Here is a 19,217-nt window from a genome sequence, read left to right as displayed (position 1 = left end):
TTTTGTGTTTTATCATTTGTTTTAAATATTCTTATTGTAAAATAGTACATAGAAATATTTTTAAAAATACCTTATATCCAACAACGCAGCCTAAGAAATAAGTGGTTAACAGTAACATTCAAATTCCAGTGTACTCCTCAGTGGTTCCCTTCTTCCCTCACCAGAAATTGCAGCTATCAAATATATAAACCTCATGGTTTCAGTTTATTTCTATTGCATATGTATCTCAAAATGATATGCTCTATCATACTGATTTAGTGTTTTACATCTTTGTTTGAGCTTCCCTGGTGGCTCAGATGGTAAAGAATCTGCCTGCAATGCAGGAGACCTGGGTTTGATCCCTGGGTCAGGAAAAAGTTGACTTAAAACTCAGCATTCAAAAACCTAAGATCATCACATCCATTCCCATCACTTCATTGCAAATAGATGGGGAAAAGTTGAAACAGTGGCAGATTTCATTTTCTTGGGCTCCAAAATCACTGTGGATGGGGACTGAAGCCATAAAGTTAAAAGACACTTGCTTCTTGGAAACAAAGCTATGACAAACCTTGAAAACATTTTAAAAAGCAGAGACATCACTTTGCTGACAAAGGTCCATATAGTCAGAGTTATGGTTTTTCCAGTAGACAGGTACAGATGTGAGAGTTGAACCATGAAGAAGGCTGAGCACTGAAGAACTGGTGCTTTCGAATTATGGTGCTGGAGGAGTCTTGAGCGTCCCTTGGACAGCAAGGAGATCAAACCAATCAATCCTAAAGGAAATCTGTCCTGAATATTCATTGGAAGGACTGATGCTGAAGCTGAAACTCCAATACTTTGGCCACCTGATGTGAAGAGTTGACTCATTAGAAAAGACCCTGGTGCTGGGAAAGATTGAGGGCAGAAGAAGGGGGTGAAAGAGATGAAATGGTTGGATAGTGTCACTGACTCAATGGACATGAGTTTGAGCAAACTCCAGGAGAAAGAGGACAGGGAAGTCTGGAATGCTGAAGTCCATGGGGTCACAAAGAGCTGGACATAACCTAGTTACTGAACAACAGCAATCTTTTTATGAATGATATTATACTCTACAAATCATTCTACAACATTTTTACTTGTTCATTACATTTTTGTGATCTATCTGTTTGCTATATACAGCTGTATTTCATTCTTTTTCACTGCTGTATAGAATTCTATTTGGTATAACATTCTCCTGTTAATGACCATTTCAATTTTTTTCAAGCATTTTCCCTATTGTTACTAAGTCTTCGATAAGATTCATTTACACTTTTCTTTGTGAATTATACTGGAGTATTTCTAGGGTATGAACCTGAGGAAGTATGTGCTTGGATGTGTTTGTCTCCTTTAGTCTTCAGCAGTTCTAGATACAGGCCTTTGTTATTAATGTGCATTAAAAATATCTTCTCACAGTTTATTCCAGTATTTTTATTTTTTAAAATGTTTATTTTTAGTGGGAATAAGTAATAAATCAGTTACCCATTGCCCAAATCCACAAACAATATCAAAGTCACCTTTTAGAGAACTTAGAGACTCATACCCAACATCCACAAAAATTAAGGTCTTAAATCAGTGATAATAAGTACCATATACTCTTCTAACACCTAATAAATTACCTGTATTCATAGATTTTATCTTTAAAAGATGCTGTTTGTTTGTATCCATGTTATTTTAATGACTTTAATACGGCTATGAAATTATTGTGCTATTTTCCTGCTCTTTCAAATTCTCATAAAAATATTAAGCAGTCTTATCTTAAATTATTTCAACAGCCATGATTCATTCATACATTTTTTTCCAGTGAAGAGTACAAACATACTGATATTCTTCCAGTAATTATGAATGCCATATTTATTTGTTTACTCTCCCTAGCTTTATCTATAATTCAGCTAGTTTATTTTATTCTAATCTAAATGTGCCCCCAAATAATTAAAGTTTACATTCTTTTCATAAAGGTTTTTAAAAAATGACCTGACAATGGAAAATACTTCATAAACTGTTTAAATATTCAAAAAGTGATTACTTTTTTACCACCTTTTTATCCCATCATATATAGCTGAAATTTTAAGCTCATTTAAACTTATGGTTCAAGCAAAGATTGTGTCAAATATTCTATCTATATAGCTTCTAAATCCAGTTTAAACATAGCCAGTAAAGAGCACAGAATAAAAATGCAAACCATCAAACAAGGAGCAAATGGGAATCAGAGTTAGGATCCTGGCCAAGGCCAGAAATCAGAGATTCAGAATTTGACTGAGCAGAAGAATGTCCAGCCACCACTGAGACTAACAATCTAAAATGACTGAACCAGATTGCCAGTTGTATTGGTTATTCTTTAGTTGCAGATGAGAAACATTCAGCTTAAACAAAAAAGAAAACATAAACACACACACACAAAAAAGGAAAAACCACAACATTAAAAGGACTATTTATGGAAAAGACTCTGGTTAATTAATGGAAAATATCAGCAGTCCATCTGTAAGAAAAGCAGGAATAGAGGGACTCAAATTCCATCAGCAGAAAGAACTGCCTCGGCCTCAGATGTTCCTTTCATACTTGTTCTGATTTTCTGTTTACAGCTTGACTCTTTATGTTTCAGATGCCTTGGCTGTTGATACCTTCTGAGTTTTATATTGTAGAGCTTCAGCCATCAGAGAAATGCTGTCTTTTTCTCAGATTTGATTCCAGTTATCTCTGGGAGAATTTTAATAAGCCTTACTTGGACCAAGTGCCTATATTTGACCCAATCAATTATTGCTAGGAACTCAGAATATTATTATTGCACTAGTTTAAGTCTGCTCTCTATTCTGGCCACAGGTATAGGGCCAGGGGTAAAATTGCTGTGTATTAGCATCACTGCCCTACTATAATCTGGGGGGTAATGGGTTTGGGGAGAAGATAGGCAAGACCAAGCAAACTCTCCTAGAGGCCCTATTCCAAAAACAGCAGGCAGATTCATAGGTGGTGGTTCCACACTAAGAAGAATATTTTGTCAGTCATGCAGAGATGTTTTGGATAATTCCAGTTTTTCCAACAGTGAGCAAAGCTATGTTGTGAGGTAGAAAGCAGTGTATCACCAAAAGTGATTAAGGACAAACTACAAAATCATTTATGTATTGTATAGGAAGAATTTGGAAAATGTCTAAGAGATTGGACTTATTTACCTTCCAAGATCCAGTTCAGTTTAATATTTGATAATGCTTAGTTTATTTCATTCCATCCATTCATTGATTCATTTCAAATTTTCAGTTTGGATCTTATTTATATTACTGTGCTACTTGTTTAAGGTACAAAAGAATAAGATATATGCCCCCAAGGTATATATCCATTTGATTATATATTTTGTATTTTTAGTAATAGCAAGGAATTTTAACCCAAGGCCTAGAAGTTACATGTCCATGAGAATAAAAATATTCCTTCCCTTTTTACCACATGCTCTATATTAAACCATACAAGTCATAAAAGCAAGCCCCACTTACACTTCCATGCTGCTGTTCCCCTGCATATTCTTTTTACTCTGCCTTTCCTTTAGGTCTCTTTGTAATATAATGTAACATATAATGTCTCCTTTTACTTCTCATCCCCAAATTTACTTATTCCTTCTCACTATACTTTCTTATATAAATTCTGCCCTGAGTGCCCCTTTCACAAAGAACCTAGTTTGTCTAATCTTTTATTTTGGTTTATACAATAGATTTTTTTATGACAATGTTGAAGGTATTGCAAAATAGTAATGAAAAGTGCAGGAAAACAGGGCATTTTTCTACATCATTCCTATCTGTACCTATAATAGTTTCTTTTATAAATCTTTAAGCTCTATTCCTCTGATTTCTAATCTCTTCTCTTTCTTTAATGACTTTCTATTGATTTTATGTCTATATTACATTCAACAGATTAGAGTTAAAATGCATTAAATATTACATCTCATGGTTCTACTAAAGCTGAGCACATCTTCAGAAATATTAAAGATCATCTCTTTCTACAAATCAAATTAGTACTGAAAAAGCCAGTTTCTATACATTTATTCATAAAGATATCTCTACTGTATTCTGAATTTGTCTAAGAAATGAGCTTTCACCTTTTGATAATTACATGAGACATAAAGAAAGGCAAGCAAATCAAATCAGCTTTTATGATGTTAAATTATTTCATAGGTCAATATCATGTATTAAATTATGATTTCACCTCTGAGTCACATCAAATGATTTTACAGTGAGTGTACTGAGAAACATTTACATTTGCTGTAAAATATGAAGTACTTAAATTGTTCATATTCAGTAACTACTTTATGTCTCAAAAGTAAAATAACAAATTCTTATGAATTTGAGCTTTAAAGTTCTTATGGAAGAAATACTTTATAAATTAGAAAATACATCATTTTAATATGGGATAGTTTTTGCTTCTGAAGAAATGTACCTTTTGATTTTACTTTTTTAGAATTTTCCCAACCATGGATCACTTCAAATCTATTTCTGATAGACATTTTGTGGAATACAACAAAAAATTTGGAGAATAACCCCTCCCCTATCCAAGTTTCAGTTTATTTGGAGATACTACTGTTTCATGAAATAAAGGCATCCTGACCCAAGGAAAACAAAAATGATAGCTGTTACTAATACATACTCTCTCTCAAAGTCATTCAGTCATGTCCTACTCTTCGCAACCTCATGGACTGTAGCCCAACTGGCTCCTCTGTCCATGGACTTCTCCTGAAAGACTACTAGAGTGGGTAGCCATTCCCTTCTCCAGGGGATCCTTCCAGCCCAGGGACTGAACCCAGGTCTTCTGCATTATAGGCAGATTCTTAACCATGTGAGCACCAGGGTGGCCCCACTAATGCATATTACATATGCATTTACTCTTCACAACAACCTATGAGGTTTGTACAATACGGGCCCTATTTTGCAAAGGAGAAGACACTTACCAGTGTCTTATGGCTGGCAGTGCAGAATCAGATTTAGCCCTGGAGTCAACCACCATGCTAAAGAGGGCCAGTGTTCCTAAGATGACACAAAAGAACAGAAGAGTTTTTGGGACCTTCTAAGGTGCTATTGTTTTAAGGATAAGAAAAATATGCAGTTTTTGCCAATTATTTGTAAAATGTAAACCTGGTTTGACTTTGGAATCAGTGGGAAATTATTTCAAAGTCTCTGTTTGAGACTATAGAATTAATCTCAAAATTAAATAGATTTAAAGCTTAAATGTTAAAGAAGAGCAAGCAGCTAGAGGAAATTGTTTATGTAAAATAAGATGAGAAAGACCTCTGAGCACAGCACACAAAACACATTAACATTCTAGAGATATGGCTCCACAAAAATTTAAAGTCACCTAGCTATGAAAAGGGCTTCCCTAGTAGTTCAGCTGGTAAAGAATCTGCCTACAAAGCAGGAGACCCCGGTTCTATTCCTTGGTGGGGAAGATCCCCTGGAGAAGGGATAGGCTACCTGCTCCAGTATTCTTGGGCTTCCCTTGTGGCTCAGACTGCAAAGGATCTGCCAGCAATGCGGGAGACCTGGGTTTGATCCCTGGGTTGGGCAGATTGCCCCAGAGGAGGGCATGGCAACCTATTCCAGCATTCTTGCCTGGAGAATCCCCACATACAGAAGAGTCTGGCGGGGCTGCAGTCCATGGGGTCGCAAAGAATCAGACACGACTGACTAAGCACAGCATAGCACATACAATGAATTAATAGAAGAATCAAGTTATCATATAGTAAAAAGTAATACAGATGTGAAAACTGCAAAGGAATGTCATATAAGGTGATAACATACTTGCATTCTGAATGGATTTATTACCTCATTCCTATAGGGGAGAGGGGAGAAGGCAATGGCACCCCACTCCAGTACTCTTGCCTGGAAAATCCCATGGACGGAGAAGCCTGGTAGGCTGCAGTCCATGGGGTGGCTAAGAGTCGGACATGACTGAGCAACTTCACTTTCACTTTCCACTTTCATGCATTGGAGAAGGAAATGGCAACCCACTCCAGTGTTCTTGCCTGGAGAATCCCAGGGACAGGGGAGCCTGGTGGGCTGCCATCTATGGGGTGGCACAGAGTCAGATACGACTGAAGCAACTTAGCAGCAGCAGCAGCAGCATAGGGGAGAGAAAATAGTAAAATATGAATAACATACATTTCTCTTTTGGAAAGGAAATTATAAAATTTTTTTAAAACACATCTTTTAATTCAGGGAACCATACTTAAAGAGATAGAAAATGAAAAGAAAAATTACTTCTAGCTAGAAATTCTTTTTTATTCAGGTACCCATGCTGTAAATCACTTATCTTTATTAATCATTCAAACTAGAGGATGTACAATATTTGCAACCCCTAGAATCAAAGAACTTATTAACAAAAGTAAGCTTGAACTTCAGATTGCCTCACTGTGAAAGTTAAATTCTAATGTGCCAGGTTTTATACTAGTCATTCTATGTAGAAAGATAAGCATCTCCTTATAAAATGATTTTCTCTCCCACCTAAACTGTAACCGTTTTGTTTTTCAACACTTTCAGAACATGTAGAGATAATTAGGAGATATGATAAGGCACAAAGACTGTAAGAAAAAGTTTTGGTTTATAAATTGAATTTATTTTAATCTCTTCAGATATATCTGCACTTAAAAGAATTATCTCTCAAAAAGATTAGCCTTTGTTTTTCTAAAATTGAAATATCCCAGAACAGCCTTGCTTGAATAAAAAGCAGGCCTGTGATAGCTTCTAAACCTAAATATAATAACCCTATTGTGTGACTTTATTCATTCTTAAATGACTTTTTTTTTTAAATTTTTTAATGACAGTTTTATCAGCAATAAATATATTAAGTGCACAACAGAGCACTTTTGATTAGATAGTCTTTATATCTTAACTATCCTGAATTATATTTGGGGATTGTGAGAGTCAACACTGTGGGTTCATTGCATAATTTTCTCTTTCTGGGCACATAGGAAAACTAAATTACAGCAGTCCTTGACCTTATAAACATTCCATTTTCTCTTTCAGCCTTCTTTTCCTTTCCACAGCAACATTGGAAGCCACATGTTCTGCATCTTAGATCTACAGTGATAGAAGCTGGGTCCCTGGGCTATCTCTTACAAAAGACCCTCTTAGGAAAACTGCCTGTTCTACATCACAGTGACATCATTACAAAAGAGGTATTTGTTTAATTAAATCATTGTGGTTTGGGAATTTTTACGTAGTGTAGTCTCAACCGTTCTAATAGAGGTTTGCATTATTAAAGCAATTAGCTGATTTAAAATATTGATTGGTAGGTTAAACCATCATTATTTGAAAATGAAAAAGAGCAATAATAATGAAAATGGCTGAAATGATGACTCACTGTTATCAAAACTAAAGAATCAAGTCGACATAAGTGAACTATAAGTGATTATTCCTTTAACAGTGTTTGAGTAGAATATAGAAAATGGATCTCTTGTGTTTTGTAAAGTTCTCTGTGTTGAAAGCCAAGAACATTTTCTGCATGGTAAAGCATTTTCACATTTTCCTTGGAATAGCTGAATTATAGAATTCTCAGTTATGAACATACTTTGATTTTTAATTTAGGAACATGATTTTTCATAGAAAACACAGTCATACTGTATAATTTCACATCTGGCCATTTGTATACCACCATCATTTTTTTGTGTGGTTATTAGGTTCACATACTCCTTATGCTTTAAGTAACTTACACCAATTCGTATTTTAATATATGTTTTCTACTAGATATTAAAATAAATACTTAGCTATTATAATACAAATGATCAAGGATGGTCACAAATTAATCTTGTTGTCACCTGTGATATAAATACCTCTCTTAGAAACCAGTCATATAATAAAGGATAGTTAGGTTCCCAGGTAACCACATCACATCCACCTTTCCCTCAAATAACACCAAGTTTGTTAAAATATTACTATATCAGATAAGTCTGTTGAAATATTAATTTGTATCTGTTCTCCCCATATGCTCCTCCCACACCCTTCTCCCATTTTTATCTCATAACAAGATTTCATAGTTCTCTGTTGCAAGGTTTTTGGACTGCAGGAAAGCAGAAATGACTGATCTTTAACTCATGGTGTGTCCTGAAGATGAAGTTAGGATCAGTAAGATGTTTATAAGTATTCCCCAAGACTTGATGGTAGAGGAGGGCTGTGAGTCCAGGAAGGCTCTGGCAGTAACCAGGGAGGTGACCAGACCTGGGGGCAGGGGGATGACTGTTCGGTGCAGTCAGAAAGGCTGCATCACAGGCATGAGGACTTTCAGTTGCACTCGGTGTGCACACTCCTGGGGGGCAGGCCTCTGAAAAGCCTGGGACTCCCATTGGACCACAGCACGCATGGGAGACAGTGTCTGCGTGGTGCTCTTACATTTCCAGATGCTCTTGATGCAGCTACAGACCCCAGACACTTGGTAAAAATGGTTTGATCTCATTTGCAGAGTGGGACAGAGATGACACCAGAGTGAATAAAAGTAAATTTCCTGCTAAAACGGCAGAATGGGGCCAGCAGACTGGAATCTAGCTGATTTAGAGGAAAATTTTAAGTGTTGTATTCTTTATACAGCTCAGTCTGTAGACTAAGAGCTATGCTTTCTACATTAATAAGATAATTCTCCCAATAGAATCTAACCACATTTTAGCAGCTTTTCCGAGGAAACTGTATTTTACTTTAACATGGCAGTACTATATTTCTCCCACCCAGATGTTAGTATCAGCCCCTCAGGTCCTCTCCCTATACACACACACAGCTATCCACCCACCCACACACACACACACACACAGATGAACACACACCCCAATACAATACTCCTAAGTGTACAAGCCAATGAAGGCTCCTCCTTCTAATTTTTCACACTGTAGGACCCTTAGCCAACAAAGATAGAAATCTCTTTTGAAAAACACATATAGAAACTTTTCTAAAGAAGACCTGAACAAGAAATGGGGAAAGCCTCATCATTTATGATCATTGGTAAGAGAAACCATAGAAAATACTTTGGAAAATGATATGCCTTTGCTCGTTGATTTAATTACTGTTTTATAAAGTATCAACAAGTAGCTCCCTTGAAAAATTTCAGATCCATTATCTGTTAAGAAATTCAAGTGTTGACAACTCAGGTACATTGATTAACATGGTATTATAATACATAAAATATGACCTTTCCAGAGGTTTGTTTATCGCCTTTATAAAAGTGTGTGTGTATTAGTTGCTCAGTCATGTCTGACTCTCTGCAACCCCATTGACTGTACTTAGCTCACCAGGCTCCTCTGTCCATGGAATTGTCCAGGCAAGAATATTGGAGTGGGTAGCCGTTCCCTTCTCCAGGGGATCTTCCCTGCCCAGGGATCAAACCCAGGTCTCCTGCATTGCAGGCAGATTCTTTACTATCTGAGCCACCAGGGATCTGGCTTTATAAAAGAAAAGACTCTAACATTATCAACTTTTCTAAGGTTATATTTGAATAATGAAAGTGAAAGTGAAGTCACTCAGTCGTGTCTGACTCTTTGTGACTCCATGGACTGTAGCCTACCAGGCTTCTCCGTTTCCAGGCAAGAATACTGGAGTGAATTGCCATTTCCTTCTCCAGGGGATCTTCCCCAACCAGGGATTGCCATTTCCTTCTCCAGGGGATCTTCCCCACCCAGGGATTGAACCCAGGGCTCCTGCTTTGCAGGCAGACGCTTTACCCTCTGAGCCATCAGGGAAGCCAAAAGCTATTCAGTGTTTGTTAATATTAGTGTAGATATTTTAATGACACTGAGCAAAATTTGTTAATTCTTCTAATGCAACACTCTTCATTCTGCCTGTCATTTTTATAAATTTTGTAGAGTTTAAAGGTTGGATAACCTGAGAGGAATCCTAGTTTTCCCACAAGGGATACTTAAGTCCTACTGAGAATTGTTAGCTAGCACTGATTTTTCTGCTTTTGCTAAAGGATATCCATGCTTTGGCATGGCCCCTCCAGAGTATAGCTGATTTGTATTCATCCAGATTCCCTAAATGATCTTCCCCCAAATGCAAGCTACTGAATTAATACAAACCATATGTTACTAAATAAGAAAGAATTCTAGCTCATATGAGCTACCAAATTAAAATTTAATAAAAATGGAAAGACTAACTCTCTCTTGAATATGACCTCGGCAGAAGGTCATTATTTTTCCTCCTAGAGGTCCTCAAACATGAAATTGAAAACAGGTAATGTACTACCTCCACTCACCCCATCACCTTCTATTCAGTCAGTGTTCCTCTTCTTACTTTTTTACCAGAGCCCAGTAAGTCATTCAAAGGGAAGGAAAATATGAGACTAAAACTAATAAGAAAATAAAGAAGAATAGGGTGAAGTTTGACAGTGAAGCTTTATTTCCCTCTAACTATAGCTGTAAGCCATTAGTTGAAAAATTTAATAATATACTAAGGTTTCCTATTACACATTTCATTCTAAACAGTAATGTACCTTAACAGCTTCCCACTCCATGATTGACCAGTAATTTAACAAGAGTGATTTCTTTGTATGGAAAGGTACTTTCTTATACTTTTAAAAAAGAAAATCAAAGTAGATGTCACTATGAGGTTGTCATTATGCCATGGGGGGAAAGAAAGTAAGTAATGCTTTCATAATTCTATTTTTTAAAGATTTTAAGATATAAATGTTTGAATTTTTGAAATTACTATGATTTATCAAAGATCTCAATACAAGCATTACTTAATATATTTTCTAGGATTTGTATAATTTTCACTACTACGTTATTTTAAATTGTTAATGTTTAGTGGAAAAATCAGAAATTCATCGAATGGTATAGCTCTTGAGAAATATTAAGTCACACTGGAAAATTAAGCTCTTCACTAATTTCCTATTTGTAAATTATCAGTTAAGAGAAACAGTTTCTCTTTGTTTTAAGACAAACCAAAGATATAAATGAAAATAAATAAATAATAGCACCCAGTAAGAAATCTGTGCTTAGAGAGATAACTAAAAAATAGAGTGTAGATGTGTAGCCATCTGGAGAATAAGAAAATCAAAAGTAATAGGCAGCATTCAAAATTTATTACAAAGAAATTATGCCAGGAGCTTCTTACTGCAGTTTTCTGTGGAAGTGTTCAAATTAGTGAGTAAAGAAATACATTATATACTACATATTTGGGCCCTAGTGATATCATTTTATACATGATCTCATGGCATAATATTTGCTAACTAATCTAAATTAACTTGGCTATAAATGCTATCATACTGATTGAAAATTTGCTAGCATTCCACAAAAGCAGCCAGTTATTATGAATGACACAGTTTGATGAAATTGTCTAGAGCCAGAGGGATGATATTGGATCATCTGTGACATCAGATTATAAAATGCAAAGAAATTAATAAATCTGAAAACAGTTGAGATATCAAGCAGGTATAAAATAAAGAGTAGAAAAGAAAGGAGATGTAATGAAAATGACATAAGTCAAAGAAACCAGCAGAAGTTCATTACCACCTTCAGGTGGGGTTGACAGTGGGATCCAAAATGGTTCCCGTCATCATCACAATAATTTTGACAAGTCCACTCCCATTTGCTACTTCCAAATCTAAATGGGGGAGGCAGGAGAGAAAAAATAATTTAAAATATTCTTCACCACTGTTATCTAAATCAGTCCTTCAAATTTCCCCCCAAATGGCAACAGTTCCAAAATCAAAGTCCATTACCAGTTGATGTTTTTCTGCTGCACCTTTGAATGAAGAAATATGTGTTTTATTTCTCTCTGAAGCCACAGTGTATGGCTTCTATTAAATATTCAAAACTGTTTATTGAATGAACACTGTTTGAGAGAACATCTCCAGAATGTCAGTCTTAAGTGGTGATGATTAATGGAGCAAAAGAGAAAATTGCTTTTTCTTTATTCCACTGAAGAGTTAATTAAATACAAAAAAGAAAAATTTAAGCAGTTCCTGGGCCTATTTCCTCCTGCTGTAGTGTCCTATACTATAGACAGTAGCCATAAAATTTTAAAATTAAAACTTCTGTTCTTTAGCTATACTAGCTACTTTTCAGTACTCAGTAACCACGGGTATCAGGTGGCCTTTGCATTTTAGAACAGTTCTATCATTGAAAAGTCTTTTGAACAACACTGGTCCAGAGCATGTCAGTAGCATATCATCATTTTCAATGCATATTTTCTAAACTGTATATTCATTTATTTATTCAAAAATACTCACTGAATATACCTTATATACTAGTCACCAAAAATACAAAAATGAATAAGACCCCTGTTTTTAACCATTTAGAATCTTTCAGAGAATATTAGTCATCAGATAGTTATAGTCTAGTGCCATGCCATGGGCAGCTAGTAGGAAGAAAGCAAAAAAAAAAAAAAAAAAAAGATGCAGAAGAGTACTAAAGATTGATTACTGAAGTAATAAAGGTAAAAATTTTTTTTAATTAAGCCAGAAGTAGAAATGGAGAGGAGAAGGAAGAACCAAAAGGTATTTAAGAGGCATAAATAGTGTGATTTGGTGAGAAATTGAGTGTAATAGAAAGATGCAGTTTAGAATAACTCCCAAGCTTCTAGCATGAGGGAATGAAAGAATCGTACCACCATTATACTGAATTGAGTCTATATGAGGAAGGATTAGTAGGTTTAGAGGAGAGATGGCTTTCAATTTTTATATATGGATGCTTTTTAATAGTTATAATGTATGTTTGTCCAAAATTCATGAGAAACTTTGAGATTAGAGCTGGAGTTTGGGGTATTAATATTGTGGGGCTGGTAGCGGATGAGATCACACAACAACAAAAAGGAATGTTGTCAATGAAAGCCAAGAAACAAACATTAAGAACTTCTAGAGAAATTTCTGGGAAAACAGAAATGAATGGGATCATAGAAACCAAGAGTAAGGAATTTTAAGAAGGCGCCAACAACCTCAGTTCATTTCAGTTCAGTTCAGTCGCTCAGTTGTGTCCGACTCTTTGCGACCCCATGAATCGCAGCACGCCAGGCCTCCCTGTCCATCACCATCTCCTGGAGTTCACTCAGACTCATGTCCATCGAGTCCGTGATGTCATCCAGCCATCTCATCCTTGGCATCCCCTTCTCCTCCTGCCCCCAATTCCTCCCAGCATCAGAGTCTTTTCCAATGAGTCAACTCTTCCCATGAGGTGGCCAAAGTACTGGAGTTTCAGCTTTAGCATCATTCCTTCCAAAGAAATCCCAGGGTTGATCTCCTTCAGAATGGACTGGTTGAATCTCCTTGCAGTCCAAGGGACTCTCAAGAGTCTTCTCCAACACCACAGTTCAAAAGCATCAATTCTTCGGCACTCAGCCTTCTTCACAGTCCAACTCTCACATCCATACATGACCACTGGGAAAACCATAGCCTTGACTAGATGGACCTTAGTCAGCAAAGTAATGTTTCTGCTTTTGTATATACTATCTAGGTTGGTCATCACTTTTCTTCCAAGGAGTAAGTGTCTTTTAATTTCATGGCTGTAGTCACCATCTGCAGTGATTTTGGAGCCCAGAAAAATAAAGTCTGACACTGTTTCCACTGTTTCCCCATCTATTTCCCATGAAGTGATGGGACCGGATGCCATGATCTTCGTTTTCTGAATGTTGAGCTTTAAGCCAACTTTTTCACTCTCCTCTTTCACTTTCATCAAGAGGCTTTTTAGCTCCTCTTCACTTTCAACCTAAAGAGCTTCAAAAAAAAGAGATAAAAACTAGGGGAGAAAAAATGTCCATTTGATATACCAACAGGTCAGGAGTGACCTTAACATGAACATTTACCTTAAATGACACAAGCAGAATATTGGTAGCAAGAAACCCATGAGTCAATATGTGGGGAAGAAGGAAAGATGTGAGTAGAACACTTTTTCTGGAAACTGAACAGATTTGAGATGGAAAGAGCTACACATGAAGTGATATGTAGATGCAGGAAGGGATTTTTACTCATTTGCTATTTCTATTATGGAAAAAAAAGATTTGAGCATTTAGTTTAAAAGTTTCTGTGTCCATAGACCATGTTATAATGGGTCCATCTTAGCTGGTGTGGATTACTTGTAGCTTACCTACAGAGCCACTGACCCTTGGCCAATGCTATGGAATGCATTAGCTAAAGATAAATGATGTTTTGAAACCATGGGCCTGTAAATTGTTGCAGAACAAGATATATCAGCCTGAAAGCACTGTTTAGTAATCATAATTGGATTTATAATTGTACTTAATTTCAGAGCCTGGAGGAGGGGGCTTTCAAATTAAAGTCTAGCAGCATAGCTAGAATATATGTTTTATGAGGAATTCATGATAAGAGATCTCCATCATGAGCAAATTTGGGTTTGCTGCTTAGGAGGTGCTTGAGATGTGCACACATAGTGGTTAGACCAAGAATACCTGTGAGACCCAGAGATGGGAGAATGAAGAAATCTATGCCTGAGATCTCTGGACCCTTCCTTGTGAATGTCTTTCTTCTATTGTTTCTGTGCTATATCCTTGCACACTTGTTCCAAGAGCATAAGCTAAGTAAACTAAGCTCTGTAAATCTGTGGAATACTGAGGGTGATTAACACATAATTAACACTGGATAACATAATTTTAATAGCAAAAGTCCTCAGTTTTTCAGTCTCTTGAGTAATTTGTCACATACAAGTGTAATTTAGGGGCTCAATAATTACAATTCCTGAGGCTAGATTTTTTCTCAAGGAAAAAGAAAAACCAGAAATATAGTTTCATTTTCACAAAATGAGGTTAAAAGAAAAAAAATTGTCCAGTTAACCATGAAATATGTTACTAACAACAGCACAAGGATATTTGAACTGATTTTCCAGGCAAACTATGTGATTGGTTCATTAAGAGAAGAATCTATTTTAAATATTCACACCTTCTTGGTTGTACTCTTTCACTGTATTTTCAACCATCTCTTCACCTCTCCATCTTCACTGTGTAATTTCACATGCCCAAGCATCCCATCTATTTCTTTGGTTTATGATTACAAAGTGAAAGTTTTTCCATCATCCCCAACAGTGGAGTGATTCCCTTCAATTCACACAGAAAAGACTTTTAATTACCTCTGTTCACATAAAGATCCTATAAGTACTTAGGAAAGGAAGCCAGATGGCAATGTTCATAGATATAAACTAAGCTGAAATAGAGTGATATGGTGATACAAGGAGGAGACAGTTTAATAAAGTGCTAAAGGACATAGGTTTTAAATCAGTTAGATGTGGAATAAAATTCCAGATGGGCTCCTAGGTGTGACCCTGAGAAGGGTACTTAATGAATTTGAGCATCAGTCTCCTCCACTGGAAAATGGTGAAAACAATAATGCTTCATAGTGTTACTATGAGGATTAATGTAGCATATATATGCAAACTGTTTAGTCCATTGACCAGCATATAATAAGTGCTTAATAAATGGTAATGATTTAAATTCAGTGAATAAGGGTTCAATAGCAAATTATATGTTCATGAATATAATCCTTAACCTTTCTAAATCTCTCCATATCTCAGTTTTTTTCAAATAGGAGAGTAAAATTAAATTTACTTAGCCGAATTTTTATGAGCATGGAGGGACTGAATATATAAATGGTCAATGACCAGTTCTCATATAAAAATAGAATTCCAACCCACAGTCTCTGCAGCAAACAATCCAGAAGCCAAACCAAAGCCTCTGCAGCAGATTATCCCCGAACAGTCAGTGCTTCGTCAGTTACTGCCAGTTCCTCTAATATCTGCCTGCATTTCTAATTTAGGACCAACCAGAGAAACCCAGATAAACTCCTCAAACCAACCTCAGAGGATGCTCACTTCCAGAGCCCGCCTCCGGTTTCCCTGTGTCAGCAGCTTCTGGCCAGAGCATACCTGAATCCTTTCTCTTTTCCACTATAGAACCTTACCATGCCTCCGTCTGCCTTTCAGTTTCTATCCTAAGCAATGATGGTGGTTGACTCCCTTGCTATAGCGAGCTCTGGATAAAAAAAACTATCTGTTTTTATTTGGGTGGTCTTTTTCCACAACATTATAACTGAGGTTAACCTCAGTTCAATGCCAATTTTAAAAGGCCACATATATTTTATTAGTGTTATCACTGTGTGGTAAACGGACATAATCATTAAGGCTCACCCACGCAACCATCTGCTTGTGGCTGTACTACTTTTCCATCAGGTATGTAATCCAGTTCTCTCCCTGCATCATTACCAAAACCCATTCTTGGACTGCTCTGAGTGTTCCAGGTGCTTAAACTCTCTTCTTTTCCTTTCTGATCATATATCCTACCTTCTCTGTTTTGTTTGGACTCACGTCTAGCATTTTAGCAATTCTCTAGTCAGCATTCTCATATACCTAGATTACTCTGAGTAGACAAATACTCTTTTTCCCCCAGAAAGGGGGCTCATTTCTTCTGAGCATTTCCCCACTCCATCCACGTGGTTTGATAGATGCTATGAATTCTAGTAGCCCATCCCACACATGAATGCTGTACAAACAGGCAGGTTGAACCAACTGGGGTCAAGAACAGTTGTCCTAGGGCATTTCTAGATTTTTCTTATTAGGTATAAGACAGAAACTTTTAGTCTCAGAGCTCACAAATTCCCAAATTGTGAGACTTTCAGAGCTCTTGGAAGTCATGGTTCTAGACTGGTGGAATAATCCATTGTGATAATGATGTCTGTATTCAAAAAGTAAAAGAAGAGTGTATGCAGATATCATTCACTGCTCTAGGAGACAGAGAAGAAAGAATAAACAGTTTAGTTGAGTATGGGCTTATGCTGAATCTTGGACAAGACCAGAGGAGAGAAAGGAGGGTTGTGGATAAGAGTTAATGCAGTTACCACGATGCCAAGACTTCACTCAGGGAGAAGGGGAGAATTAACTTCACACTCAGATTTTTAATAGTTTTGGAAACTAGCGAGATATAGTTAATAATAAAGCCTTCAGAATACAACAATAAAATGAGAACTGCTATATACCTGCGATAAAAATGCAGCAGTCTCACACATTCAGCAAACGAAGATCACGGCATCCGGTCCCATCACTTCATGGGAAATAGATGGGGAAACAGTGGAAACAGTGCCATACTTTATTTTTTTGGGCTCCAAAATCACTGCAGATGGTGACTACAGCCATGAAATTAAAAGACGCTTACTCCTTGGAAGAAAAGTGATGACCAACCTAGATAGTACATTCAAAAGCAGAGACATTACTTTGCCGACTAAGGTCCGTCTAGTCAAGGCTATGGTTTTTCCTGTAGTCATGTATGGATGTGAGAGTTGGACTGTGAAGAAGGCTGAGCGCCGAAGAATTGATGCTTTTGAAGTGTGGTGTTGGAGAAGACTCTTGAGAGTCCCTTGGACTGCAAGGAGATCCAACCAGTCCATTCTGAAGGAGATCAACCCTGGGATTTCTTTGGAAGGAATGATGCTAAAGCTGAAGCTCCAGTACTTTGGCCACCTCATGCGAAGAGTTGACTCATTGGAAAAGACTCTGATGCTGGGAGGGATTGAGGGCAGGAGGAGAAGGGGACAACCAAGGATGAGATGGCTGGATGGCATCACGGACTCAATGGACATGAGTCTGAGTGAATTCCAGGAGATGGTGATGGACAGGGAGGCCTGGCGTGCTGCGATTCATGGGGTCGCAAAGAGTCAGACATGACTGAGCAACTGAACTGAACTGAACTCACATATAAATGTCTAGATAATTGTTCAACGTAAACTGAAAGTGAAAATCCTTCAGATTGTTGATGTGTCTGACAATTAGCTATCCATTTTTCTCTGAGCTCTTGACTTTGGTAAGTTTGCTATTGCCATAACAGGACCAAGAAAAATTATTGGGGTAGAGGGAGAATATCTCAAGAACGCTACACTTGGGTCAGGCTGCCCAGACATGTCGTGCAGTAGTAAGTAGGCCTGCTGCTGCTGCTGCTGCTGCAAAGTCACTTCAGTTGTGTCTGACTCTGTGTGACCCCATAGATGGCACCCCACCAGGCTCCCCTGTCCCTGGGATTCTCCAGGCAAGAACACTGGAGTGGGTTGCCATTTCCTTCTCCAATGCATGAAAGTGAAAAGTGAAAGTGAAGTCGCTCAGTCTTCCCCAACTCTTAGCGACCTCATGGACTGCAGCCTACCAGGCTCCTCCATCCATGGGATTTTCCTGGAAGCTACCAAATCAACTCACAAATATTTATTGAATAACCAATGAATGTCAAGAAAGAAATCATAGAAAATGCTTTGAATTGGGAGTCAGGAGACCCTTAGTCTTCCAGGTCTGGAATTTGCAAATTCTTGACCTTGATCAAGTCATTTAACAGGCTCTGAGCCTCATTTTTCTCATCTGCAGAAGGGAGGGGTTGTGGACCATCTCACTGGAGGCCTTATAGGAATCCAGCCACACAACAAGAGTTGAGCTGCATCCGGGAGCAAGCAAAGCTTCATCTGCTGCTCCCCATCTCTGGCATTACTGCCTGAACGAACCATTTCCCTCCCCTCAAAATAATGCCTTCCCAGAAACCAGTCCCTGATGCCAAAAAGATCCCCAGCCTCTTTCCTAAGACGTGCAGTATTTGGACAAGGCACTTGAAAGATGAAATATCAAAAGAAATATAAATAATAATTCAAAGTAATAATACTCTAGCCTCACACTATTATAAGCAAAATAAGAGGTAGAAATAATTATTTTAAAAGAATAAGACCTTAGGGATGCAATTTTAGACAACGTGAAATTCAACTGGGCGGCCAGTGGAGGGAGACTTTCCCTGCCTTCCTAAGGCCCTGAGGATTTTTCTCATATACCCGCCGAGTGACAGTTTCGCCTCAGCCTCCAGGAGGAGACTGATAGCTAAGGGATGGACCGAATGGGATAGTAACCCAGGCGGAGGTGGCTCAGGGTACTCAGGTCTGTATGCCGCCGTGTAGGCGCCTGGAGAGCTGGGAGCTCCGGACTCACCAACTCATCTGTCTCACCGCGCTTCGCCTGTCCACCCCGCCGGCTCCGCGGCGCCGGCGACCGAGGCCCCTGGGTCGGTTACCGGGTGTCCAGGCAACCGCGGCGGCAGCCACTTGGGACCGCGGGCTCGCGCTCTCCGGTGCCTCCCAGCCGGTCCTGTGCCTGCCCCGCATTTCCTCCGCGGACCGGTGCTGCCGGGCTCTGCGAGCGCGCTAGGCTATTCGGCGCCGCCAGCTCTCACTCGTATTTCTTTTCTAACCAGTTCAGTCCCACCAAACTCCTTTTGGTCTGTAGTGAAAGGGGACGCGGAGGTGGGGGGTGC

The 19,217-nt window shown here is 38.0% G+C and overlaps 1 protein-coding gene across 1 annotated transcript in view; it reads right to left on the bottom strand.

Annotated features, from left to right (window-relative positions):
• Window positions 1-19,198, bottom strand: part of CCDC178 (coiled-coil domain containing 178) — a 171,291-nt gene extending 152,093 nt beyond the window's left edge. Inside the window, exon 1 of the mRNA XM_069568311.1 lies at window positions 18,896-19,198. The gene's annotated coding sequence lies outside the window, so the exon portion shown is untranslated. The remainder of the gene's footprint in view (window positions 1-18,895) is intronic.
• Window positions 19,199-19,217: the final 19 nt, after the last annotated feature.

The sequence above is a fragment of the Ovis canadensis genome, chromosome 23, assembly GCF_042477335.2.
Source record: "Ovis canadensis isolate MfBH-ARS-UI-01 breed Bighorn chromosome 23, ARS-UI_OviCan_v2, whole genome shotgun sequence".
NCBI lineage: Eukaryota > Metazoa > Chordata > Mammalia > Artiodactyla > Bovidae > Ovis > Ovis canadensis.
The sequence above is the reverse complement of the archived record's forward strand: the minus strand, read 5'-3'. Positions and strand labels throughout refer to the sequence as shown.